The sequence below is a fragment of the Cynocephalus volans genome, chromosome 6 (genome assembly GCF_027409185.1).
Source record: "Cynocephalus volans isolate mCynVol1 chromosome 6, mCynVol1.pri, whole genome shotgun sequence".
NCBI lineage: Eukaryota > Metazoa > Chordata > Mammalia > Dermoptera > Cynocephalidae > Cynocephalus > Cynocephalus volans.
Window position 1 is genome coordinate 125,350,225 of NC_084465.1, and position 26,282 is coordinate 125,376,506.

The 26,282-nt window shown below is 41.2% G+C and overlaps 1 pseudogene; it reads left to right on the top strand.

The window, feature by feature from the left end:
• LOC134380524 (aldo-keto reductase family 1 member C4-like) overlaps window positions 1-26,282 on the top strand; it is a 234,366-nt pseudogene that overhangs the window by 189,258 nt on the left and 18,826 nt on the right.

Consider the following 26,282-nt stretch of genomic DNA (forward strand, 5'->3'; position numbering starts at 1 on the left):
ATTTTGTAGTTCTTTTTTAACGGGGATACAATTTTGGTTCATATGTTGATTTTTATCACATTTCTAAAGTTCTTCTTTTTTTTTTTTTTTTTTTTTGTGGTTCTGAAGGCTTTATTTTTATTTATTTTTTTTTATTTTTTTTTTTACTTTTATTTTGTCGATATACATTGTAGCTGATTAATGCTCCCCATCACCAAAACCTCCCTCCCTTCTCCCTCCCCCCCTCCCCCCCAACCATGTCCTTTCTGTTTGTTTGTTGTATCAACTTCAAATAATTGTGGTTGTTATATCTTCTTCCCCCCCCCCCCCGGTTTGTGTGTGTATGTGTGTATGTGTGTGTGTGAATTTATATATTAATTTTTAGCTCCCACCAATAAGTGAGAACATGTGGTATTTCTCTTTCGGTGCCTGACTTGTTTCACTTAATATAATTCTCTCGAGGTCCATCCATGTTGTTGCAAATGGCAGTATTTCATTCGTTTTTATAGCTGAGTAGTATTCCATTGTGTAGATGTACCACATTTTCCGTATCCACTCATCTGATGATGGGCATTTGGGCTGGTTCCAACTCTTGGCTATTGTAAAGAGTGCTGCGATGAACATTGGGGAACAGGTATACCTTCGACTTGATGATTTCCATTCCTCTGGGTATATTCCCAACACTGGGATGGCTGGGTCGTATGGTAGATCTATTTGCAATTGTTTAAGGAACCTCCATACCATTTTCCATAGAGGCTGCACCATTTTGCAGTCCCACCAACAATGTATGAGAGTTCCTTTTTCTCCACAGCCTTGCCAGCATTTATTGTTCATAGTCTTTTGGATTTTAGCCATCCTAACTGGGGTTAGATGGTATCTCAATGTGGTTTTGATTTGCATTTCCCGGATGCTGAGTGATGTTGAGCATTTTTTCATATGTCTGTTGGCCATTTGGATATCTTCCTTAGAGAAATGCCTACTTAGCTCTTTTGCCCATTTTTTAATTGGGTTGCTTGTTTTCTTCTTGTAAAGTTGTTTGAGTTCCTTATATATTCTGGATATTAATCCTTTGTCAGATGTATATTTTGCAAATATTTTCTCCCACTCTGTTGGTTGTCTTTTAACTCTTTTAATTGTTTCTTTTGCTGTGCAGAAGCTTTTTAGTTTGATATAATCCCATTTGTTTATTTTTCCTTTGGTTGCCCGTGCTTTTGGGGTCGTATTCATGAAGTCTGTGCCCAGTCCTATTTCCTGAAGTGTTTCCCCTATGTTTTCTTTAAGAAGTTTTATTGTTTCAGGGTGTATATTTAAATCCTTAATCCATTTTGAGTTGATTTTAGTATACGGTGAGAGGTATGGATCTAGTTTCATTCTCCTGCATATGGATATCCAGTTATCCCAGCACCACTTGCTGAACAGGCAGTCCCTTCCCCAGTGAATAGGCTTGGTGCCTTTGTCAAAGATCAGATGGCACTAAGTGTGTGGGTTGATTTCTGGATTCTCTATTCTATTCCATTGGTCAGTGTGTCTGTATTTATGCCAGTACCATACTGTTTTGGTTATTATAGCTTTGTAGTATAGCTTAAAGTCAGGTAGTGTTATGCCTCCAGCTTTATTTTTTTTGCTGAGCATTGCTTTGGCTATTCGTGGTCTTTTATTGTTCCATATAAATGTCTGAATAGATTTTTCCATTTCTGAGAAAAATGTCTTTGGAATTTTGATGGGGATTGCATTGAATTTGTATATCACTTTGGGTAGTATGGACATTTTCACTATGTTGATTCTTCCAATCGAAGAGCATGGAATATCTTTCCATCTTCTTGTATCCTCTCTAATTTCTCTCAGCAGTGGTTTGTAGTTCTCATTATAGAGATTTTTCACATCCTTGGTTAACTCAATTCCTAAGTATTTTATTTTTTTGGTGGCTATTGTAAATGGGCAGGCTTTCTTGATTTCTCCTTCTGCATGTTCACTATTGGAGAAAAGAAATGCTACTGATTTTTGTGCGTTGATTTTGTATCCTGCTACTGTGCTGAAATCATTTATCAATTCCAACAGTTTTTTTGTAGAGGTTTTAGGCTGTTCGATATATAGGATCATGTCATCTGCAAAGAGGGACAGTTTGACTTCATCTTTTCCAATCTGGATGCCCTTTATTTCCTTCTCTTCTCTGATTGCTCTGGCTAGTACTTCCAATACTATGTTGAATAGGAGTGGTGAGAGTGGGCATCCTTGTCTAGTGCCTGTTCTTAAAGGAAAAGCTTTCAGCTTTTCCCCATTCAGGATGATATTGGCAGTGGGTTTGGCATATATGGCTTTAATTATGTTGAGATACTTTCCCTCTATACCTAACTTATAGAGGGTCTTTGTCATGAATGAGTGCTGAACTTTATCAAATGCTTTTTCAGCATCTATAGAGATGATCATATGGTCCTTGTGTTTGAGTTTATTAATATGGTGTATCACATTTATTGATTTGCGTATGTTGAACCAACCTTGCATCCCTGGGATGAATCCCACTTGATCGTGATGAATAATTTTTCGTATGTGTTGCTGTATTCTGTTTGCTAGTATTTTAGTGAGGATTTTTGCATCTATATTCATCAAGGATATCGGCCTGTAGTTTTCTTTTTTGGTTATATCTTTACCTGGTTTTAGTATCAGGATGATGTTTAGTATCAGGATGATGTTTGCTTCATAGAATGAGTTTGGGAGATTTGCGTCCGTTTCAATCTTTTGGAATAGTTTGTAAAGAATCGGTGTCAATTCCTCTTTGAATGTTTGGTAAATTTCTGCTGTGAATCCATCTGGTCCTGGGCTTTTCTTTGTTGGGAGCCTTCTGATAACAGCTTCAATCTCCTTTATTGTTATTGGTCTGTTCAAATTTTCTACGTCTTCACGGTTCAGTTTTGGGAGCTTGTGTGTGTCCAGAAATTTATCCATTTCCTCCAGATTTTCAAATTTGTTGGCGTATAGTTGTTTATAGTAGTCTCGAATGATTCCTTGTATTTCAGATGAATCAGTTGTAATATTGCCTTTTTCATTTCTAATTTTTGTTATTTGAGTCTTCTCTCTTCTTTTTTTTGTTAGCCATTGTAATGGTTTGTCAATTTTATTTATCTTTTCAAAAAACCAACTTTTTGATTCGTTGATCTTTTGAATTGTTTTTTGGTTTTCAATTTCATTCAGTTCTGCTCTGATCTTAATGATTTCTTTCCGTCTGCTAACTTTAGGATTGGATTGTTCTTGTTTTTCTAGTTCTTTAAGGTGAAGTGTTAGGTTGTTCACTTGCCATCTTTCCATTCTTCTGAAGTGAGCATTTAATGCAATAAATTTTCCCCTCAATACTGCTTTTGCAGTATCCCACAGGTTTTGGTATGATGTATCATTGTTTTCATTAGTTTCAATAAACTTTTTGATTTCCTGCTTGATTTCTTCTTGGACCCATATGTCATTAAGTAGAATGCTGTTTAATTTCCATGTGTTTGTATAGTTTCCAGAGTTTTGTTTGTTATTAATTTCTAGTTTTAATCCATTGTGGTCTGAGAAGATACATGGGATAATTCCAATTTTTTTGAATTTATTGAGACTTGAATTGTGACCTAATATGTGATCTATCTTGGAGAATGATCCATGTGCTGATGAGAAGAATGAATATTCTGAGGTTGTTGGGTGGAATGTTCTGTAGATATCTGCCAATTCCAATTGGTCTAGAGTCTTGTTTAGATCTTGTGTTTCTCTACTGATTCTTTGCCTAGATGATCTGTCTAATATTGACAGTGGAGTGTTCAGGTCCCCTGCTATTATGGTATTAGTGTCTATTTCCTTCTTTAGGTCTAATAGAGTTTGTTTTATAAATCTGGCTGCTCCAACATTGGGTGTGTACATATTTATGATTGTTATGTCTTCTTGATGGATCAGTCCTTTTATCATTAAGTAGTGTCCCTCATTGTCTCTTTTTATGGTTTTTAGTTTAAAGTCTATTTTGTCAGATATAAGAATAGCCACTCCAGCTCGTTTTTCTTTTCTGTTTGCATGGTAAATCTTTTTCCATCCTTTCACTCTTAGTCTGTGTGAATCTTTATGGGTGAGGTGGGTCTCTTGTAGGCAGCATATAGTTGGGTCCTGCTTTTTGATCCAGTCAGCCAGTCTGTGTCTTTTAATTGGGGAATTTAAGCCTTTAACATTAAGAGTTGTTATTGAAAGGTGTTGATTTATTCTTAGCATTTTATTGGTTGTTTGGTTGTCTTAGGTGTCTTTTGTTCCTTGCTTTCTGATTTACTGTTTGGTTTCTTTGTTTGTTGGTTCCTTAGGTTGTAGATAGTGTTTTTGTTAGCTTGTTTTCTCTTCATGAATGCCATTTTTATTGTACTAGCGGGTTTAGATTTTTCTTAGGTTTTTATGGCAGTGGTAGTTATTTTTCAGGAACCAAACCCAGTACTCCCTTGAGGATTTCTTGTAAGGGTGGTCTTGTGGTAGTGAACTCCCGCAGTTTTTGTTTGTCTGAGAAATATACTATTTGCCCCTCATTTCGGAAGGATAGCCTTGCAGGGTAGAGTATTCTTGGCTGGCAATCTTTGTCTTTTAGTATTTTGAAAATATCATCCCATTCCTTTCTAGCTTTTAGGGTTTGTGATGAAAAGTCTGATGTTAACCTGATTGGGGCTCCCTTATAGGTGATTTGACGCTTCTCTCTTGCAGCTTTTAAGATTCTCTCTTTGTCTCTGAGTTTTGCCAATTTGACTATGGCATGTCTTGGAGAAGGCCTTTTTGGGTTGAATACATTTGGAGATCGTTGAGCTTCCTGGATCTGAAGATCTGTGATTTTTCCTATACCTGGGAAGTTTTCTGCCACTATTTTGTTGAATATGTTTTCAATGGAATCTCCATTTTCCTCCCCTTCTGGAATACCCATGACTCGGATATTTGAGCACTTGAGGTTGTCTGATATCTCTCTCAGATTTTCTTCCATGTCCTTGATTCTTTTTTCTTTCTTTTTGTCTGCTTGTGTTATTTCAAACAGCCCATCTTCAAGTTCAGAGGTTCTCTCTTCAACTTCGACAAGCCTGCTGGTTAAACTCTCCGTTGTGTTTTTTATTTCGCTGAATAACTTCTTCAGTTCAGCAAGTTCTGCTACATTTTTTTTCAGGACATTGATTTCCTTGTATATTTCCTCTTTCAGATCCTGTATACTTTTCCTCATTTCATCATGATGTCTAGCTGAGTTTTCTTGTATCTCATTCAGTTTCCTTAGAATTATCACTCGAAATTCCTTGTCAGTTATTTCAAGGGCTTCTTGTTCTATAGGATCTAGAGTATGAGATTTATTAACTTTTGGTGGTGTACTTTCTTGATTTTTTGTATTTCTGGTGTCTTTTTTTTGGTGTTTATTCATTGTGGCAGGGGGTTTCACAGTCCACCGGTTTAAGACTAATGACTAACTAGGATGTTGCTGTGGTTGCCAATTTGGTATGGCTCCCGCCGTGACTGCTCAGTTGGCCTCTAGTGTCTTGTGTGTGTGGTTGCCTCGGGTCTTGGGCTTCTCCGGGGATCCACCTTTCTGGTCAGCTTGTACTCTGCTGGGCTGGTGGATCACGTACCACAGGGTGTGTGATCTCTGTTGAGCTTTCACTTTCTGTACAGGACTTCTCCCCGTTCTGTGTGCTCTGGCCCAGGCTGTCAGATCGTGCAGTGGCGACCCCACCGGGTGTGTGGTTTCTGTCGAGTCTCCGCCTCCCTGGCCGCACGTCTCCCCCCTCTGTGCACACTGTGCTGGGTTGGGGCGTGTCTTCTGCACCCCTCGTCTATCAGCTGGGCCTTCAAGACCCTGCTCAGCACCGCCTCACCCAGGAAGTCTACCAGGTTTCTGCTAGGCACAGACGACCGGTCTCTCTGGGTGCCTTTGTAGCACTGTGTAGATCTTTCTCGGGTCTTGTTCACCTTTGTATCCCCCCGGTATAAACCGAGTCTAGTGCCCGCCTGCAGCCTGCTCTCCGGCAGGTTCAAGCGGACCTGGGAACTCTCCTACCACACTATTCCCAACCAGAAATTCGTTAGGCTTTTTTCCAAACTGGTGGTCGCAGAGATGGTATCTGCCTCCCAGTAACAGGAAGTTTACCGGGGCCGGAGTCCAGGGTGTGGTGGAGTGACAGTTGGCCCGCCCGTACTTCCTAGCCCTCCCAAAACTGGTCGGGACGCCCCACACCCCCAGCCCTGCCAGAGAACCGTGGAGGGAGTGGGAGAGGATGCCGGCCCACAGGGTCCGGAAAGCCCCGCGCCAGGCCAAGCAAATGGGCTCAGTGATGGCCGAGCAGGGCGGAGCTGCCCGCACCTGGGAAAATGGAGGCAGCACCGGGGCAGTGAGTGGCCTGGTGGTGCAGGCGGGGAGCCGCGCGGGCATCCACCCCCCGAACAGAGCTGTGCCAGGGATCACTCACAGTGCTGTGCCAGGTCGGGCGCTCGCTCTGTCTCTGGTTTCTTGCCTTCCGTGTTCTCGGCGCTGCTGCCTCGGGCTGTTCAGTCGCGGCGCCGCTCGGGCGCTCCCAGGAGTCTTCTTTTAATGCCGGCCTGAAACCTCGAATCCTGGATAGGGCAGCTGGCCGCCTTCAGTGCGGCCCCAGCCTCCGGGATCCTGGCTGCATCCACAGCAGCCCTGGCGCCGTGTTCCCTGTTTCTTTTTTTTTTTTTTTTTTTTTTTTTTTTAAATTTTATTTTGTCGATATACATTGTAGCTGATTATTGCTCCCCATCACCAAAACCTCCCTCCCTTCTCCCTCCCCCCCTCCCCCCCAACAATGTCCTTTCTGTTTGCTTGTTGTATCAACTTCAAATAATTGTGGTTGTTATATCTTCTTCCCCCCCCCCCGGTTTGTGTGTGTGTGTGTGTATGTGTGTGTGTGAATTTATATATTAATTTTTAGCTCCCTCCAATAAGTGAGAACATGTGGTATTTCTCTTTCTGTGCCTGACTTGTTTCACTTAATATAATTCTCTCAAGGTCCATCCATGTTGTTGCAAATGGCAGTATTTCATTCGTTTTTATAGCTGAGTATTATTCCATTGTGTAGATGTACCACATTTTCCGTATCCATTCATCTGATGATGGGCATTTGGGCTGGTTCCAACTCTTGGCTATTGTAAAGAGTGCTGCGATGAACATTGGGGAACAGGTATACCTTCGACTTGATGATTTCCATTCCTCTGGGTATATTCCCAACACTGGGATGGCTGGGTCGTATGGTAGATCTATTTGCAATTGTTTAAGGAACCTCCATACCATTTTCCACAGAGGCTGCACCATTTTGCAGTCCCACCAACAATGTATGAGAGTTCCATTTTCTCCACAGCCTCGCCAGCATTTATCGTTAATAGTCTTTTGGATTTTAGCCATCCTAACTGGGGTTAGATGATATCTCAATGTGGTTTTGATTTGCATTTCCCGGATGCTGAGTGATGTTGAGCATTTTTTCATATGTCTGTTGGCCATTTGGATATCTTCCTTAGAGAAATGCCTACTTAGCTCTTTTGCCCATTTTTTAATTGGGTTGCTTGTTTTCTTCTTGTAAAGTTGTTTGAGTTCCTTATATATTCTGGATATTAATCCTTTGTCAGATGTATATTTTGCAAATATTTTCTCCCACTCTGTTGGTTGCCTTTTAACTCTTTTAATTGTTTCTTTTGCTGTGCAGAAGCTTTTTAGTTTGATATAATCCCATTTGTTTATTTTTCCTATGGTTGCCCGTGCTTTTGGGGTCGTATTCATGAAGTCTGTGCCCAGACCTATTTCCTGAAGTGTTTCTCCTATGTTTTCTTTAAGAAGTTTTATTGTCTCAGGGTGTATATTTAAATCCTTAATCCATTTTGAGTTGATTTTAGTATACGGTGAGAGGTATGGATCTAGTTTCATTCTCCTGCATATGGATATCCAGTTATCCCAGCACCACTTGCTGAAGAGGCAGTCCCTTCCCCAGTGAATAGGCTTGGTGCCTTTGTCAAAGATCAGATGGAAGTAGGTGTGTGGGTTGATTTCTGGATTCTCTATTCTATTCCATTGGTCAGTGTGTCTGTTTTTATGCCAGTACCATACTGTTTTGGTTATTATAGCTTTGTAGTATAGCTTAAAGTCAGGTAGTGTTATGCCTCCAGCTTTATATTTTGCTCAGCATTGCTTTGGCTATTCGTGGTCTTTTATTGTTCCATATAAATGTCTGAATAGTTTTTTCCATTTCTGAGAAAAATGTCTTTGGAATTTTGATGGGGATTGCATTGAATTTGTATATCACTTTGGGTAGTATGGACATTTTCACTATGTTGATTCTTCCAATCGAAGAGCATGGAATATCTTTCCATCTTCTTGTATCCTCTCTAATTTCTCTCAGCAGTGGTTTGTAGTTCTCATTATAGAGATTTTTCACATCCTTGGTTAACTCAATTCCTAAGTATTTTATTTTTTTGGTGGCTATTGTAAATGGGCAGGCTTTCTTGATTTCTCCTTCTGCATGTTCACTATTGGAGAAAAGAAATGCTACTGATTTTTGTGTGTTGATTTTGTATCCTGCTACTGTGCTGAAATCATTTATCAATTCCAACAGTTTTTTTGTAGAGGTTTTAGGCTGTTCGATATATAGGATCATGTCATCTGCAAAGAGGGACAGTTTGACTTCATCTTTTCCAATCTGGATGCCCTTTATTTCCTTCTCTTCTCTGATTGCTCTGGCTAGTACTTCCAATACTATGTTGAATAGGAGTGGTGAGAGTGGGCATCCTTGTCTAGTGCCTGTTCTTAAAGGAAAAGCTTTCAGCTTTTCCCCATTCAGGATGATATTGGCAGTGGGTTTGGCATATATGGCTTTAATTATGTTGAGATACTTTCCCTCTATACCTAACTTATAGAGGGTCTTTGTCATGAATGAGTGCTGAACTTTATCAAATGCTTTTTCAGCATCTATAGAGATGATCATATGGTCCTTGTGTTTGAGTTTATTAATATGGTGTATCACATTTATTGATTTGCGTATGTTGAACCAACCTTGCATCCCTGGGATGAATCCCACTTGATCGTGATGAATAATTTTTCGTATGTGTTGCTGTATTCTGTTTGCTAGTATTTTAGTGAGGATTTTTGCATCTATATTCATCAAGGATATCGGCCTGTAGTTTTCTTTTTTGGTTATATCTTTACCTGGTTTTGGTATCAGGATGATGTTTGCTTCATAGAATGAGTTTGGGAGATTTGCGTCCGTTTCAATCTTTTGGAATAGTTTGTAAAGAATCGGTGTCAATTCCTCTTTGAATGTTTGGTAAAATTCTGCTGTGAATCCATCTGGTCCTGGGCTTTTCTTTGTTGGGAGCCTTCTGATAACAGCTTCAATCTCCTTTATTGTTATTGGTCTGTTCAAATTTTCTACGTCTTCACGGTTCAGTTTTGGGAGCTTGTGTGTGTCCAGAAATTTATCCATTTCCTCCAGATTTTCAAATTTGTTGGCGTATAGTTGTTTATAGTAGTCTCGAATGATTCCTTGTATTTCAGATGAATCAGTTGTAATATCGCCTTTTTCATTTCTAATTTTTGTTATTTGAGTCTTCTCTCTTCTTTTTTTTGTTAGCCATTGTAATGGTTTGTCAATTTTATTTATCTTTTCAAAAAACCAACTTTTTGATTCGTTGATCTTTTGAATTGTTTTTTGGTTTTCAATTTCATTCAGTTCTGCTCTGATCTTAATGATTTCTTTCCGTCTGCTAACTTTAGGATTGGATTGTTCTTGTTTTTCTAGTTCTTTAAGGTGAAGTGTTAGGTTGTTCACTTGCCATCTTTCCATTCTTCTGAAGTGAGCATTTAATGCAATAAATTTTCCCCTCAATACTGCTTTTGCAGTATCCCACAGGTTTTGGTATGATGTATCATTGTTTTCATTAGTTTCAATAAACTTTTTGATTTCCTGCTTGATTTCTTCTTGGACCCATATGTCATTAAGTAGAATGCTGTTTAATTTCCATGTGTTTGTATAGTTTCCAGAGTTTTGTTTGTTATTAATTTCTAGTTTTAATCCATTGTGGTCTGAGAAGATACATGGGATAATTCCAATTTTTTTGAATTTATTGAGACTTGAATTGTGACCTAATATGTGATCTATCTTGGAGAATGATCCATGTGCTGATGAGAAGAATGAATATTCTGAGGTTGTTGGGTGGAATGTTCTGTAGATATCTGCCAATTCCAATTGGTCTAGAGTCTTGTTTAGATCTTGTGTTTCTCTACTGATTCTTTGCCTAGATGATCTGTCTAATATTGACAGTGGAGTGTTCAGGTCCCCTGCTATTATGGTATTAGTGTCTATTTCCTTCTTTAGGTCTAATAGAGTTTGTTTTATAAATCTGGCTGCTCCAACATTGGGTGTGTACATATTTATGATTGTTATGTCTTCTTGATGGATCAGTCCTTTTATCATTAAGTAGTGTCCCTCATTGTCTCTTTTTATGGTTTTTAGTTTAAAGTCTATTTTGTCAGATATAAGAATAGCCACTCCAGCTCGTTTTTCTTTTCTGTTTGCATGGTAAATCTTTTTCCATCCTTTCACTCTTAGTCTGTGTGAATCTTTATGGGTGAGGTGGGTCTCTTGTAGGCAGCATATAGTTGGGTCCTGCTTTTTGATCCAGTCAGCCAGTCTGTGTCTTTTAATTGGGGAATTTAAGCCTTTAACATTAAGAGTTGTTATTGAAAGGTGTTGATTTATTCTTAGCATTTTATTGGTTGTTTGGTTGTCTTAGGTGTCTTTTGTTCCTTGCTTTCTGATTTACTGTTTGGTTTCTTTGTTTGTTGGTTCCTTAGGTTGTAGATAGTGTTTTTGTTAGCTTGTTTTCTCTTCATGAATGCCATTTTTATTGTACTAGCGGGTTTAGATTTTTCTTAGGTTTTTATGGCAGTGGTAGTTATTTTTCAGGAACCAAACCCAGTACTCCCTTGAGGATTTCTTGTAAGGGTGGTCTTGTGGTAGTGAACTCCCGCAGTTTTTGTTTGTCTGAGAAATATACTATTTGCCCCTCATTTCGGAAGGATAGCCTTGCAGGGTAGAGTATTCTTGGCTGGCAATCTTTGTCTTTTAGTATTTTGAAAATATCATCCCATTCCTTTCTAGCTTTTAGGGTTTGTGATGAAAAGTCTGATGTTAACCTGATTGGGGCTCCCTTATAGGTGATTTGACGCTTCTCTCTTGCAGCTTTTAAGATTCTCTCTTTGTCTCTGAGTTTTGCCAATTTGACTATGGCATGTCTTGGAGAAGGCCTTTTTGGGTTGAATACATTTGGAGATCGTTGAGCTTCCTGGATCTGAAGATCTGTGATTTTTCCTATACCTGGGAAGTTTTCTGCCACTATTTTGTTGAATATGTTTTCAATGGAATCTCCATTTTCCTCCCATTCTGGAATACCCATGACTCGGATATTTGAGCGCTTGAGGTTGTCTGATATCTCTCTCAGATTTTCTTCCATGTCCTTGATTCTTTTTTCTTTCTTTTTGTCTGCTTGTGTTATTTCAAACAGCCCATCTTCAAGTTCAGAGGTTCTCTCTTCAACTTCGACAAGCCTGCTGGTTAAACTCTCCGTTGTGTTTTTTATTTCGCTGAATAACTTCTTCAGTTCAGCAAGTTCTGCTACATTTTTTTTCAGGACATTGATTTCCTTGTATATTTCCTCTTTCAGATCCTGTATACTTTTCCTCATTTCATCATGATGTCTAGCTGAGTTTTCTTGTATCTCATTCAGTTTCCTTAGAATTATCACTCGAAATTCCTTGTCAGTTATTTCAAGGGCTTCTTGTTCTATAGGATCTAGAGTATGAGATTTATTAACTTTTGGTGGTGTACTTTCTTGATTTTTTGTATTTCTGGTGTCTTTTTTTTGGTGTTTATTCATTGTGGCAGGGGGTTTCACAGTCCACCGGTTTAAGACTAATGACTAACTAGGATGTTGCTGTGGTTGCCAATTTGGTATGGCTCCCGCCGTGACTGCTCAGTTGGCCTCTAGTGTCTTGTGTGTGTGGTTGCCTCGGGTCTTGGGCTTCTCCGGGGATCCACCTTTCTGGTCAGCTTGTACTCTGCTGGGCTGGTGGATCACGTACCACAGGGTGTGTGATCTCTGTTGAGCTTTCACTTTCTGTACAGGACTTCTCCCCGTTCTGTGTGCTCTGGCCCAGGCTGTCAGATCGTGCAGTGGCGACCCCACCGGGTGTGTGGTTTCTGTCGAGTCTCCGCCTCCCTGGCCGCACGTCTCCCCCCTCTGTGCACACTGTGCTGGGTTGGGGCGTGTCTTCTGCACCCCTCGTCTATCAGCTGGGCCTTCAAGACCCTGCTCAGCACCGCCTCACCCAGGAAGTCTACCAGGTTTCTGCTAGGCACAGACGACCGGTCTCTCTGGGTGCCTTTGTAGCACTGTGTAGATCTTTCTCGGGTCTTGTTCACCTTTGTATCGCCCCGGTATAAACCGAGTCTAGTGCCCGCCTGCAGCCTGCTCTCCGGCAGGTTCAAGCGGACCTGGGAACTCTCCTACCACACTATTCCCAACCAGAAATTCGTTAGGCTTTTTTCCAAACTGGTGGTCGCAGAGATGGTATCTGCCTCCCAGTAACAGGAAGTTTACCGGGGCCGGAGTCCAGGGTGTGGTGGAGTGACAGTTGGCCCGCCCGTACTTCCTAGCCCTCCCAAAACTGGTCGGGACGCCCCACACCCCCAGCCCTGCCAGAGAACCGTGGAGGGAGTGGGAGAGGATGCCGGCCCGCAGGGTCCGGAAAGCCCCGCGCCAGGCCAAGCAAATGGGCTCAGTGATGGCCGAGCAGGGCGGAGCTGCCCGCACCTGGGAAAATGGAGGCAGCACCGGGGCAGTGAGTGGCCTGGTGGTGCAGGCGGGGAGCCGCGCGGGCATCCACCCCCCGAACAGAGCTGTGCCAGGGATCACTCACAGTGCTGTGCCAGGTCGGGCGCTCGCTCTGTCTCTGGTTTCTTGCCTTCCGTGTTCTCGGCGCTGCTGCCTCGGGCTGTTCAGTCGCGGCGCCGCTCGGGCGCTCCCAGGAGTCTTCTTTTAATGCCGGCCTGAAACCTCGAATCCTGGATAGGGCAGCTGGCCGCCTTCAGTGCGGCCCCAGCCTCCGGGATCCTGGCTGCATCCACAGCAGCCCTGGCGCCGTGTTCCCTGTTTCTTTTTTTTTTTTTTTTTTTTTTTTTTTAAATTTTATTTTGTCGATATACATTGTAGCTGATTATTGCTCCCCATCACCAAAACCTCCCTCCCTTCTCCCTCCCCCCCTCCCCCCCAACAATGTCCTTTCTGTTTGCTTGTTGTATCAACTTCAAATAATTGTGGTTGTTATATCTTCTTCCCCCCCCCCCCGGTTTGTGTGTGTGTGTGTGTATGTGTGTGTGTGAATTTATATATTAATTTTTAGCTCCCTCCAATAAGTGAGAACATGTGGTATTTCTCTTTCTGTGCCTGACTTGTTTCACTTAATATAATTCTCTCAAGGTCCATCCATGTTGTTGCAAATGGCAGTATTTCATTCGTTTTTATAGCTGAGTAGTATTCCATTGTGTAGATGTACCACATTTTCCGTATCCATTCATCTGATGATGGGCATTTGGGCTGGTTCCAACTCTTGGCTATTGTAAAGAGTGCTGCGATGAACATTGGGGAACAGGTATACCTTCGACTTGATGATTTCCATTCCTCTGGGTATATTCCCAACACTGGGATGGCTGGGTCGTATGGTAGATCTATTTGCAATTGTTTAAGGAACCTCCATACCATTTTCCACAGAGGCTGCACCATTTTGCAGTCCCACCAACAATGTATGAGAGTTCCTTTTTCTCCACAGCCTCGCCAGCATTTATCGTTAATAGTCTTTTGGATTTTAGCCATCCTAACTGGGGTTAGATGGTATCTCAATGTGGTTTTGATTTGCATTTCCCGGATGCTGAGTGATGTTGAGCATTTTTTCATATGTCTGTTGGCCATTTGTATATCTTCCTTAGAGAAATGCCTACTTAGCTCTTTTGCCCATTTTTTAATTGGGTTGCTTGTTTTCTTCTTGTAAAGTTGTTTGAGTTCCTTATATATTCTGGATATTAATCCTTTGTCAGATGTATATTTTGCAAATATTTTCTCCCACTCTGTTGGTTGCCTTTTAACTCTTTTAATTGTTTCTTTTGCTGTGCAGAAGCTTTTTAGTTTGATATAATCCCATTTGTTTATTTTTCCTATGGTTGCCCGTGCTTTTGGGGTCGTATTCATGAAGTCTGTGCCCAGACCTATTTCCTGAAGTGTTTCTCCTATGTTTTCTTTAAGAAGTTTTATTGTCTCAGGGTGTATATTTAAATCCTTAATCCATTTTGAGTTGATTTTAGTATACGGTGAGAGGTATGGATCTAGTTTCATTCTCCTGCATATGGATATCCAGTTATCCCAGCACCACTTGCTGAAGAGGCAGTCCCTTCCCCAGTGAATAGGCTTGGTGCCTTTGTCAAAGATCAGATGGAAGTAGGTGTGTGGGTTGATTTCTGGATTCTCTATTCTATTCCATTGGTCAGTGTGTCTGTTTTTATGCCAGTACCATACTGTTTTGGTTATTATAGCTTTGTAGTATAGCTTAAAGTCAGGTAGTGTTATGCCTCCAGCTTTATTTTTTTTGCTCAGCATTGCTTTGGCTATTCGTGGTCTTTTATTGTTCCATATAAATGTCTGAATAGTTTTTTCCATTTCTGAGAAAAATGTCTTTGGAATTTTGATGGGGATTGCATTGAATTTGTATATCACTTTGGGTAGTATGGACATTTTCACTATGTTGATTCTTCCAATCGAAGAGCATGGAATATCTTTCCATCTTCTTGTATCCTCTCTAATTTCTCTCAGCAGTGGTTTGTAGTTCTCATTATAGAGATTTTTCACATCCTTGGTTAACTCAATTCCTAAGTATTTTATTTTTTTGGTGGCTATTGTAAATGGGCAGGCTTTCTTGATTTCTCCTTCTGCATGTTCACTATTGGAGAAAAGAAATGCTACTGATTTTTGTGTGTTGATTTTGTATCCTGCTACTGTGCTGAAATCATTTATCAATTCCAACAGTTTTTTTGTAGAGGTTTTAGGCTGTTCGATATATAGGATCATGTCATCTGCAAAGAGGGACAGTTTGACTTCATCTTTTCCAATCTGGATGCCCTTTATTTCCTTCTCTTCTCTGATTGCTCTGGCTAGTACTTCCAATACTATGTTGAATAGGAGTGGTGAGAGTGGGCATCCTTGTCTAGTGCCTGTTCTTAAAGGAAAAGCTTTCAGCTTTTCCCCATTCAGGATGATATTGGCAGTGGGTTTGGCATATATGGCTTTAATTATGTTGAGATACTTTCCCTCTATACCTAACTTATAGAGGGTCTTTGTCATGAATGAGTGCTGAACTTTATCAAATGCTTTTTCAGCATCTATAGAGATGATCATATGGTCCTTGTGTTTGAGTTTATTAATATGGTGTATCACATTTATTGATTTGCGTATGTTGAACCAACCTTGCATCCCTGGGATGAATCCCACTTGATCGTGATGAATAATTTTTCGTATGTGTTGCTGTATTCTGTTTGCTAGTATTTTAGTGAGGATTTTTGCATCTATATTCATCAAGGATATCGGCCTGTAGTTTTCTTTTTTGGTTATATCTTTACCTGGTTTTGGTATCAGGATGATGTTTGCTTCATAGAATGAGTTTGGGAGATTTGCGTCCGTTTCAATCTTTTGGAATAGTTTGTAAAGAATCGGTGTCAATTCCTCTTTGAATGTTTGGTAAAATTCTGCTGTGAATCCATCTGGTCCTGGGCTTTTCTTTGTTGGGAGCCTTCTGATAACAGCTTCAATCTCCTTTATTGTTATTGGTCTGTTCAAATTTTCTACGTCTTCACGGTTCAGTTTTGGGAGCTTGTGTGTGTCCAGAAATTTATCCATTTCCTCCAGATTTTCAAATTTGTTGGCGTATAGTTGTTTATAGTAGTCTCGAATGATTCCTTGTATTTCAGATGAATCAGTTGTAATATCGCCTTTTTCATTTCTAATTTTTGTTATTTGAGTCTTCTCTCTTCTTTTTTTTGTTAGCCATTGTAATGGTTTGTCAATTTTATTTATCTTTTCAAAAAACCAACTTTTTGATTCGTTGATCTTTTGAATTGTTTTTTGGTTTTCAATTTCATTCAGTTCTGCTCTGATCTTAATGATTTCTTTCCGTCTGCTAACTTTAGGATTGGATTGTTCTTGTTTTTCTAGTTCTTTAAGGTGAAGTGTTAGGTTGTTCACTTGCCATCTTTCCATTCTTCTGAAGTGAGCATTTAATGCAATAAATTTTCCCCTCAATACTGCTTTTGCAGTATCCCACAGGTTTTGGTATGATGTATCATTGTTTTCATTAGTTTCAATAAACTTTTTGATTTCCTGCTTGATTTCTTCTTGGACCCATATGTCATTAAGTAGAATGCTGTTTAATTTCCATGTGTTTGTATAGTTTCCAGAGTTTTGTTTGTTATTAATTTCTAGTTTTAATCCATTGTGGTCTGAGAAGATACATGGGATAATTCCAATTTTTTTGAATTTATTGAGACTTGAATTGTGACCTAATATGTGATCTATCTTGGAGAATGATCCATGTGCTGATGAGAAGAATGAATATTCTGAGGTTGTTGGGTGGAATGTTCTGTAGATATCTGCCAATTCCAATTGGTCTAGAGTCTTGTTTAGATCTTGTGTTTCTCTACTGATTCTTTGCCTAGATGATCTGTCTAATATTGACAGTGGAGTGTTCAGGTCCCCTGCTATTATGGTATTAGTGTCTATTTCCTTCTTTAGGTCTAATAGAGTTTGTTTTATAAATCTGGCTGCTCCAACATTGGGTGTGTACATATTTATGATTGTTATGTCTTCTTGATGGATCAGTCCTTTTATCATTAAGTAGTGTCCCTCATTGTCTCTTTTTATGGTTTTTAGTTTAAAGTCTATTTTGTCAGATATAAGAATAGCCACTCCAGCTCGTTTTTCTTTTCTGTTTGCATGGTAAATCTTTTTCCATCCTTTCACTCTTAGTCTGTGTGAATCTTTATGGGTGAGGTGGGTCTCTTGTAGGCAGCATATAGTTGGGTCCTGCTTTTTGATCCAGTCAGCCAGTCTGTGTCTTTTAATTGGGGAATTTAAGCCTTTAACATTAAGAGTTGTTATTGAAAGGTGTTGATTTATTCTTAGCATTTTATTGGTTGTTTGGTTGTCTTAGGTGTCTTTTGTTCCTTGCTTTCTGATTTACTGTTTGGTTTCTTTGTTTGTTGGTTCCTTAGGTTGTAGATAGTGTTTTTGTTAGCTTGTTTTCTCTTCATGAATGCCATTTTTATTGTACTAGCGGGTTTAGATTTTTCTTAGGTTTTTATGGCAGTGGTAGTTATTTTTCAGGAACCAAACCCAGTACTCCCTTGAGGATTTCTTGTAAGGGTGGTCTTGTGGTAGTGAACTCCCGCAGTTTTTGTTTGTCTGAGAAATATACTATTTGCCCCTCATTTCGGAAGGATAGCCTTGCAGGGTAGAGTATTCTTGGCTGGCAATCTTTGTCTTTTAGTATTTTGAAAATATCATCCCATTCCTTTCTAGCTTTTAGGGTTTGTGATGAAAAGTCTGATGTTAACCTGATTGGGGCTCCCTTATAGGTGATTTGACGCTTCTCTCTTGCAGCTTTTAAGATTCTCTCTTTGTCTCTGAGTTTTGCCAATTTGACTATGGCATGTCTTGGAGAAGGCCTTTTTGGGTTGAATACATTTGGAGATCGTTGAGCTTCCTGGATCTGAAGATCTGTGATTTTTCCTATACCTGGGAAGTTTTCTGCCACTATTTTGTTGAATATGTTTTCAATGGAATCTCCATTTTCCTCCCCTTCTGGAATACCCATGACTCGGATATTTGAGCACTTGAGGTTGTCTGATATCTCTCTCAGATTTTCTTCCATGTCCTTGATTCTTTTTTCTTTCTTTTTGTCTGCTTGTGTTATTTCAAACAGCCCATCTTCAAGTTCAGAGGTTCTCTCTTCAACTTCGACAAGCCTGCTGGTTAAACTCTCCGTTGTGTTTTTTATTTCGCTGAATAACTTCTTCAGTTCAGCAAGTTCTGCTACATTTTTTTTCAGGACATTGATTTCCTTGTATATTTCCTCTTTCAGATCCTGTATACTTTTCCTCATTTCATCATGATGTCTAGCTGAGTTTTATTGTATCTCATTCAGTTTCCTTAGAATTATCACTCGAAATTCCTTGTCAGTTATTTCAAGGGCTTCTTGTTCTATAGGATCTAGAGTATGAGATTTATTAACTTTTGGTGGTGTACTTTCTTGATTTTTTGTATTTCTGGTGTCTTTTTTTTGGTGTTTATTCATTGTGGCAGGGGGTTTCACAGTCCACCGGTTTAAGACTAATGACTAACTAGGATGTTGCTGTGGTTGCCAATTTGGTATGGCTCCCGCCGTGACTGCTCAGTTGGCCTCTAGTGTCTTGTGTGTGTGGTTGCCTCGGGTCTTGGGCTTCTCCGGGGATCCACCTTTCTGGTCAGCTTGTACTCTGCTGGGCTGGTGGATCACGTACCACAGGGTGTGTGATCTCTGTTGAGCTTTCACTTTCTGTACAGGACTTCTCCCCGTTCTGTGTGCTCTGGCCCAGGCTGTCAGATCGTGCAGTGGCGACCCCACCGGGTGTGTGGTTTCTGTCGAGTCTCCGCCTCCCTGGCCGCACGTCTCCCCCCTCTGTGCACACTGTGCTGGGTTGGGGCGTGTCTTCTGCGCCCCTCGTCTATCAGCTGGGCCTTCAAGACCCTGCTCAGCACCGCCTCACCCAGGAAGTCTACCAGGTTTCTGCTAGGCACAGACGACCGGTCTCTCTGGGTGCCTTTGTAGCACTGTGTAGATCTTTCTCGGGTCTTGTTCACCTTTGTATCGCCCCGGTATAAACCGAGTCTAGTGCCCGCCTGCAGCCTGCTCTCCGGCAGGTTCAAGCGGACCTGGGAACTCTCCTACCACACTATTCCCAACCAGAAATTCGTTAGGCTTTTTTCCAAACTGGTGGTCGCAGAGATGGTATCTGCCTCCCAGTAACAGGAAGTTTACCGGGGCCGGAGTCCAGGGTGTGGTGGAGTGACAGTTGGCCCGCCCGTACTTCCTAGCCCTCCCAAAACTGGTCGGGACGCCCCACACCCCCAGCCCTGCCAGAGAACCGTGGAGGGAGTGGGAGAGGATGCCGGCCCGCAGGGTCCGGAAAGCCCCGCGCCAGGCCAAGCAAATGGGCTCAGTGATGGCCGAGCAGGGCGGAGCTGCCCGCACCTGGGAAAATGGAGGCAGCACCGGGGCAGTGAGTGGCCTGGTGGTGCAGGCGGGGAGCCGCGCGGGCATCCACCCCCCGAACAGAGCTGTGCCAGGGATCACTCACAGTGCTGTGCCAGGTCGGGCGCTCGCTCTGTCTCTGGTTTCTTGCCTTCCGTGTTCTCGGCGCTGCTGCCTCGGGCTGTTCAGTCGTGGCGCCGCTCGGGCGCTCCCAGGAGTCTTCTTTTAATGCCGGCCTGAAACCTCGAATCCTGGATAGGGCAGCTGGCCGCCTTCAGTGCGGCCCCAGCCTCCGGGATCCTGGCTGCATCCACAGCAGCCCTGGCGCCGTGTTCCCTGTTTCTTTTTTTTTTTTTTTTTTTTTTTTTTTTTTAAATTTTATTTTGTCGATATACATTGTAGCTGATTATTGCTCCCCATCACCAAAACCTCCCTCCCTTCTCCCTCCCCCCCTCCCCCCCAACAATGTCCTTTCTGTTTGCTTGTTGTATCAACTTCAAATAATTGTGGTTGTTATATCTTCTTCCCCCCCCCCCCCGGTTTGTGTGTGTGTGTGTGTATGTGTGTGTGTGAATTTATATATTAATTTTTAGCTCCCTCCAATAAGTGAGAACATGTGGTATTTCTCTTTCTGTGCCTGACTTGTTTCACTTAATATAATTCTCTCAAGGTCCATCCATGTTGTTGCAAATGGCAGTATTTCATTCGTTTTTATAGCTGAGTAGTATTCCATTGTGTAGATGTACCACATTTTCCGTATCCATTCATCTGATGATGGGCATTTGGGCTGGTTCCAACTCTTGGCTATTGTAAAGAGTGCTGCGATGAACATTGGGGAACAGGTATACCTTCGACTTGATGATTTCCATTCCTCTGGGTATATTCCCAACACTGGGATGGCTGGGTCGTATGGTAGATCTATTTGCAATTGTTTAAGGAACCTCCATACCATTTTCCACAGAGGCTGCACCATTTTGCAGTCCCACCAACAATGTATGAGAGTTCCTTTTTCTCCACAGCCTCGCCAGCATTTATCGTTAATAGTCTTTTGGATTTTAGCCATCCTAACTGGGGTTAGATGGTATCTCAATGTGGTTTTGATTTGCATTTCCCGGATGCTGAGTGATGTTGAGCATTTTTTCATATGTCTGTTGGCCATTTGTATATCTTCCTTAGAGAAATGCCTACTTAGCTCTTTTGCCCATTTTTTAATTGGGTTGCTTGTTTTCTTCTTGTAAAGTTGTTTGAGTTCCTTATATATTCTGGATATTAATCCTTTGTCAGATGTATATTTTGCAAATATTTTCTCCCACTCTGTTGGTTGCCTTTTAACTCTTTTAATTGTTTCTTTTGCTGTGCAGAAGCTTTTTAGTTTGATATAATCCCATTTGTTTATTTTTCCTATGGTTGCCCGTGCTTTTGGGGTCGTATTCATGAAGTCTGTGCCCAGACCTATTTCCTGAAGTGTTTCTCCTATGTTTTCTTTAAGAAGTTTTATTGTCTCAGGGTGTATATTTAAATCCTTAATCCATTTTGAGTTGATTTTAGTATACGGTGAGAGGTATGGATCTAGTTTCATTCTCCTGCATATGGATATCCAGTTATCCCAGCACCACTTGCTGAAGAGGCAGTCCCTTCCCCAGTGAATAGGCTTGGTGCCTTTGTCAAAGATCAGATGGAAGTAGGTGTGTGGGTTGATTTCTGGATTCTCTATTCTATTCCATTGGTCAGTGTGTCTGTTTTTATGCCAGTACCATACTGTTTTGGTTATTATAGCTTTGTAGTATAGCTTAAAGTCAGGTAGTGTTATGCCTCCAGCTTTATTTTTTTTGCTCAGCATTGCTTTGGCTATTCGTGGTCTTTTATTGTTCCATATAAATGTCTGAATAGTTTTTTCCATTTCTGAGAAAAATGTCTTTGGAATTTTGATGGGGATTGCATTGAATTTGTATATCACTTTGGGTAGTATGGACATTTTCACTATGTTGATTCTTCCAATCGAAGAGCATGGAATATCTTTCCATCTTCTTGTATCCTCTCTAATTTCTCTCAGCAGTGGTTTGTAGTTCTCATTATAGAGATTTTTCACATCCTTGGTTAACTCAATTCCTAAGTATTTTATTTTTTTGGTGGCTATTGTAAATGGGCAGGCTTTCTTGATTTCTCCTTCTGCATGTTCACTATTGGAGAAAAGAAATGCTACTGATTTTTGTGTGTTGATTTTGTATCCTGCTACTGTGCTGAAATCATTTATCAATTCCAACAGTTTTTTTGTAGAGGTTTTAGGCTGTTCGATATATAGGATCATGTCATCTGCAAAGAGGGACAGTTTGACTTCATCTTTTCCAATCTGGATGCCCTTTATTTCCTTCTCTTCTCTGATTGCTCTGGCTAGTACTTCCAATACTATGTTGAATAGGAGTGGTGAGAGTGGGCATCCTTGTCTAGTGCCTGTTCTTAAAGGAAAAGCTTTCAGCTTTTCCCCATTCAGGATGATATTGGCAGTGGGTTTGGCATATATGGCTTTAATTATGTTGAGATACTTTCCCTCTATACCTAACTTATAGAGGGTCTTTGTCATGAATGAGTGCTGAACTTTATCAAATGCTTTTTCAGCATCTATAGAGATGATCATATGGTCCTTGTGTTTGAGTTTATTAATATGGTGTATCACATTTATTGATTTGCGTATGTTGAACCAACCTTGCATCCCTGGGATGAATCCCACTTGATCGTGATGAATAATTTTTCGTATGTGTTGCTGTATTCTGTTTGCTAGTATTTTAGTGAGGATTTTTGCATCTATATTCATCAAGGATATCGGCCTGTAGTTTTCTTTTTTGGTTATATCTTTACCTGGTTTTGGTATCAGGATGATGTTTGCTTCATAGAATGAGTTTGGGAGATTTGCGTCCGTTTCAATCTTTTGGAATAGTTTGTAAAGAATCGGTGTCAATTCCTCTTTGAATGTTTGGTAAAATTCTGCTGTGAATCCATCTGGTCCTGGGCTTTTCTTTGTTGGGAGCCTTCTGATAACAGCTTCAATCTCCTTTATTGTTATTGGTCTGTTCAAATTTTCTACGTCTTCACGGTTCAGTTTTGGGAGCTTGTGTGTGTCCAGAAATTTATCCATTTCCTCCAGATTTTCAAATTTGTTGGCGTATAGTTGTTTATAGTAGTCTCAAATGATTCCTTGTATTTCAGATGAATCAGTTGTAATATCGCCTTTTTCATTTCTAATTTTTGTTATTTGAGTCTTCTCTCTTCTTTTTTTTGTTAGCCATTGTAATGGTTTGTCAATTTTATTTATCTTTTCAAAAAACCAACTTTTTGATTCGTTGATCTTTTGAATTGTTTTTTGGTTTTCAATTTCATTCAGTTCTGCTCTGATCTTAATGATTTCTTTCCGTCTGCTAACTTTAGGATTGGATTGTTCTTGTTTTTCTAGTTCTTTAAGGTGAAGTGTTAGGTTGTTCACTTGCCATCTTTCCATTCTTCTGAAGTGAGCATTTAATGCAATAAATTTTCCCCTCAATACTGCTTTTGCAGTATCCCACAGGTTTTGGTATGATGTATCATTGTTTTCATTAGTTTCAATAAACTTTTTGATTTCCTGCTTGATTTCTTCTTGGACCCATATGTCATTAAGTAGAATGCTGTTTAATTTCCATGTGTTTGTATAGTTTCCAGAGTTTCGTTTGTTATTAATTTCTAGTTTTAATCCATTGTGGTCTGAGAAGATACATGGGATAATTCCAATTTTTTTGAATTTATTGAGACTTGATTTGTGACCTAATATGTGATCTATCCTGGAAAATGATCCATGTGCTGATGAGAAAAATGAATATTCTGAGGTTGTTGGGTGGAATGTTCTGTAGATATCTGCCAATTCCAATTGGTCTAGAGTCTTGTTTAGATCTTGTATTTCTCTACTGATTCTTTGCCTAGATGATCTGTCTAATATTGACAGTGGAGTGTTCAGGTCCCCTGCTATTATGGTATTAGTGTCTATTTCCTTCTTTAGGTCTAATAGAGTTTGTTTTATAAATCTGGCTGCTCCAACATTGGGTGCGTACATATTTATGATTGTTATGTCTTCTTGATGGATCAGTCCTTTTATCATTAAGTAGTGTCCCTCATTGTCTCTTTTTATGGTTTTTAGTTTAAAGTCTATTTTGTCAGATATAAGAATAGCCACTCCAGCTCGTTTTTCTTTTCTGTTTGCATGGTAAATCTTTTTCCATCCTTTCACTCTTAGTCTGTGTGAATCTTTATGGGTGAGGTGGGTCTCTTGTAGGCAGCATATAGTTGGGTCCTTCTTTTTGATCCAGTCAGCCAGTCTGTGTCTTTTAATTGGGGAATTTAAGCCTTTTACATTAAGAGTTGTTATTGGAAGGTGTTGATTTATTCCTAGCATTTTATTGGTTGTTTGGTTGTCTTAGGTGTCTTTTGTTCCTTGCTTTCTGATTTAAAGTTTGGTTTCTTTGTTTGTTGGTTCCTTAGGTTGTAGATAGTGTTTTTGTTAGCTTGTTTTCTCTTCATGAATGCCATTTTTATTGTACTAGCGGGTTTAGATATTTCTTAGGTTTTTATGGCAGTGGTAGTTATTTTTCAGGAACCAAACCCAGTACTCCCTTGAGGATTTCTTGTAAGGGTGGTCTTGTGGTAGTGAACTCCCGCAGTTTTTGTTTGTCTGAGAAATATACTATTTGCCCCTCATTTCGGAAGGATAGCCTTGCAGGGTAGAGTATTCTTGGCTGGCAATCTTTGTCTTTTAGTATTTTGAAAATATCATCCCATTCCTTTCTAGCTTTTAGGGTTTGTGATGAAAAGTCTGATGTTAACCTGATTGGGGCTCCCTTATAGGTGATTTGACGCTTCTCTCTTGCAGCTTTTAAGATTCTCTCTTTGTCTCTGAGTTTTGCCAATTTGACTATGGCATGTCTTGGAGAAGGCCTTTTTGGGTTGAATACGTTTGGAGATCGTTGAGCTTCCTGGATCTGAAGATCTGTGATTTTTCCTATACCTGGGAAGTTTTCTGCCACTATTTTGTTGAATATGTTTTCAATGGAATCTCCATTTTCCTCCCATTCTGGAATACCCATGACTCGGATATTTGAGCGCTTGAGGTTGTCTGATATCTCTCTCAGATTTTCTTCCATGTCCTTGATTCTTTTTTCTTTCTTTTTGTCTGCTTGTGTTATTTCAAACAGCCCATCTTCAAGTTCAGAGGTTCTCTCTTCAACTTCGACAAGCCTGCTGGTTAAACTCTCCGTTGTGTTTTTTATTTCGCTGAATAACTTCTTCAGTTCAGCAAGTTCTGCTACATTTTTTTTCAGGACATTGATTTCCTTGTATATTTCCTCTTTCAGATCCTGTATACTTTTCCTCATTTCATCATGATGTCTAGCTGAGTTTTCTTGTATCTCATTCAGTTTCCTTAGAATTATCACTCGAAATTCCTTGTCAGTTATTTCAAGGGCTTCTTGTTCTATAGGATCTAGAGTATGAGATTTATTAACTTTTGGTGGTGTACTTTCTTGATTTTTTGTATTTCTGGTGTCTTTTTTTTGGTGTTTATTCATTGTGGCAGGGGGTTTCACAGTCCACTGGTTTAAGACTAATGACTAACTAGGATGTTGCTGTGGTTGCCAATTTGGTATGGCTCCCGCCGTGACTGCTCAGTTGGCCTCTAGTGTCTTGTGTGTGTGGTTGCCTCGGGTCTTGGGCTTCTCCGGGGATCCACCTTTCTGGTCAGCTTGTACTCTGCTGGGCTGGTGGATCACGTACCACAGGGTGTGTGATCTCTGTTGAGCTTTCACTTTCTGTACAGGACTTCTCCCCGTTCTGTGTGCTCTGGCCCAGGCTGTCAGATCGTGCAGTGGCGACCCCACCGGGTGTGTGGTTTCTGTCGAGTCTCCGCCTCCCTGGCCGCACGTCTCCCCCCTCTGTGCACACTGTGCTGGGTTGGGGCGTGTCTTCTGCGCCCCTCGTCTATCAGCTGGGCCTTCAAGACCCTGCTCAGCACCGCCTCACCCAGGAAGTCTACCAGGTTTCTGCTAGGCACAGACGACCGGTCTCTCTGGGTGCCTTTGTAGCACTGTGTAGATCTTTCTCGGGTCTTGTTCACCTTTGTATCGCCCCGGTATAAACCGAGTCTAGTGCCCGCCTGCAGCCTGCTCTCCGGCAGGTTCAAGCGGACCTGGGAACTCTCCTACCACACTATTCCCAACCAGAAATTCGTTAGGCTTTTTTCCAAACTGGTGGTCGCAGAGATGGTATCTGCCTCCCAGTAACAGGAAGTTTACCGGGGCCGGAGTCCAGGGTGTGGTGGAGTGACAGTTGGCCCGCCCGTACTTCCTAGCCCTCCCAAAACTGGTCGGGACGCCCCACACCCCCAGCCCTGCCAGAGAACCGTGGAGGGAGTGGGAGAGGATGCCGGCCCGCAGGGTCCGGAAAGCCCCGCGCCAGGCCAAGCAAATGGGCTCAGTGATGGCCGAGCAGGGCGGAGCTGCCCGCACCTGGGAAAATGGAGGCAGCACCGGGGCAGTGAGTGGCCTGGTGGTGCAGGCGGGGAGCCGCGCGGGCATCCACCCCCCGAACAGAGCTGTGCCAGGGATCACTCACAGTGCTGTGCCAGGTCGGGCGCTCGCTCTGTCTCTGGTTTCTTGCCTTCCGTGTTCTCGGCGCTGCTGCCTCGGGCTGTTCAGTCGTGGCGCCGCTCGGGCGCTCCCAGGAGTCTTCTTTTAATGCCGGCCTGAAACCTCGAATCCTGGATAGGGCAGCTGGCCGCCTTCAGTGCGGCCCCAGCCTCCGGGATCCTGGCTGCATCCACAGCAGCCCTGGCGCCGTGTTCCCTGTTTCTTTTTTTTTTTTTTTTTTTTTTTTTTTTTTAAATTTTATTTTGTCGATATACATTGTAGCTGATTATTGCTCCCCA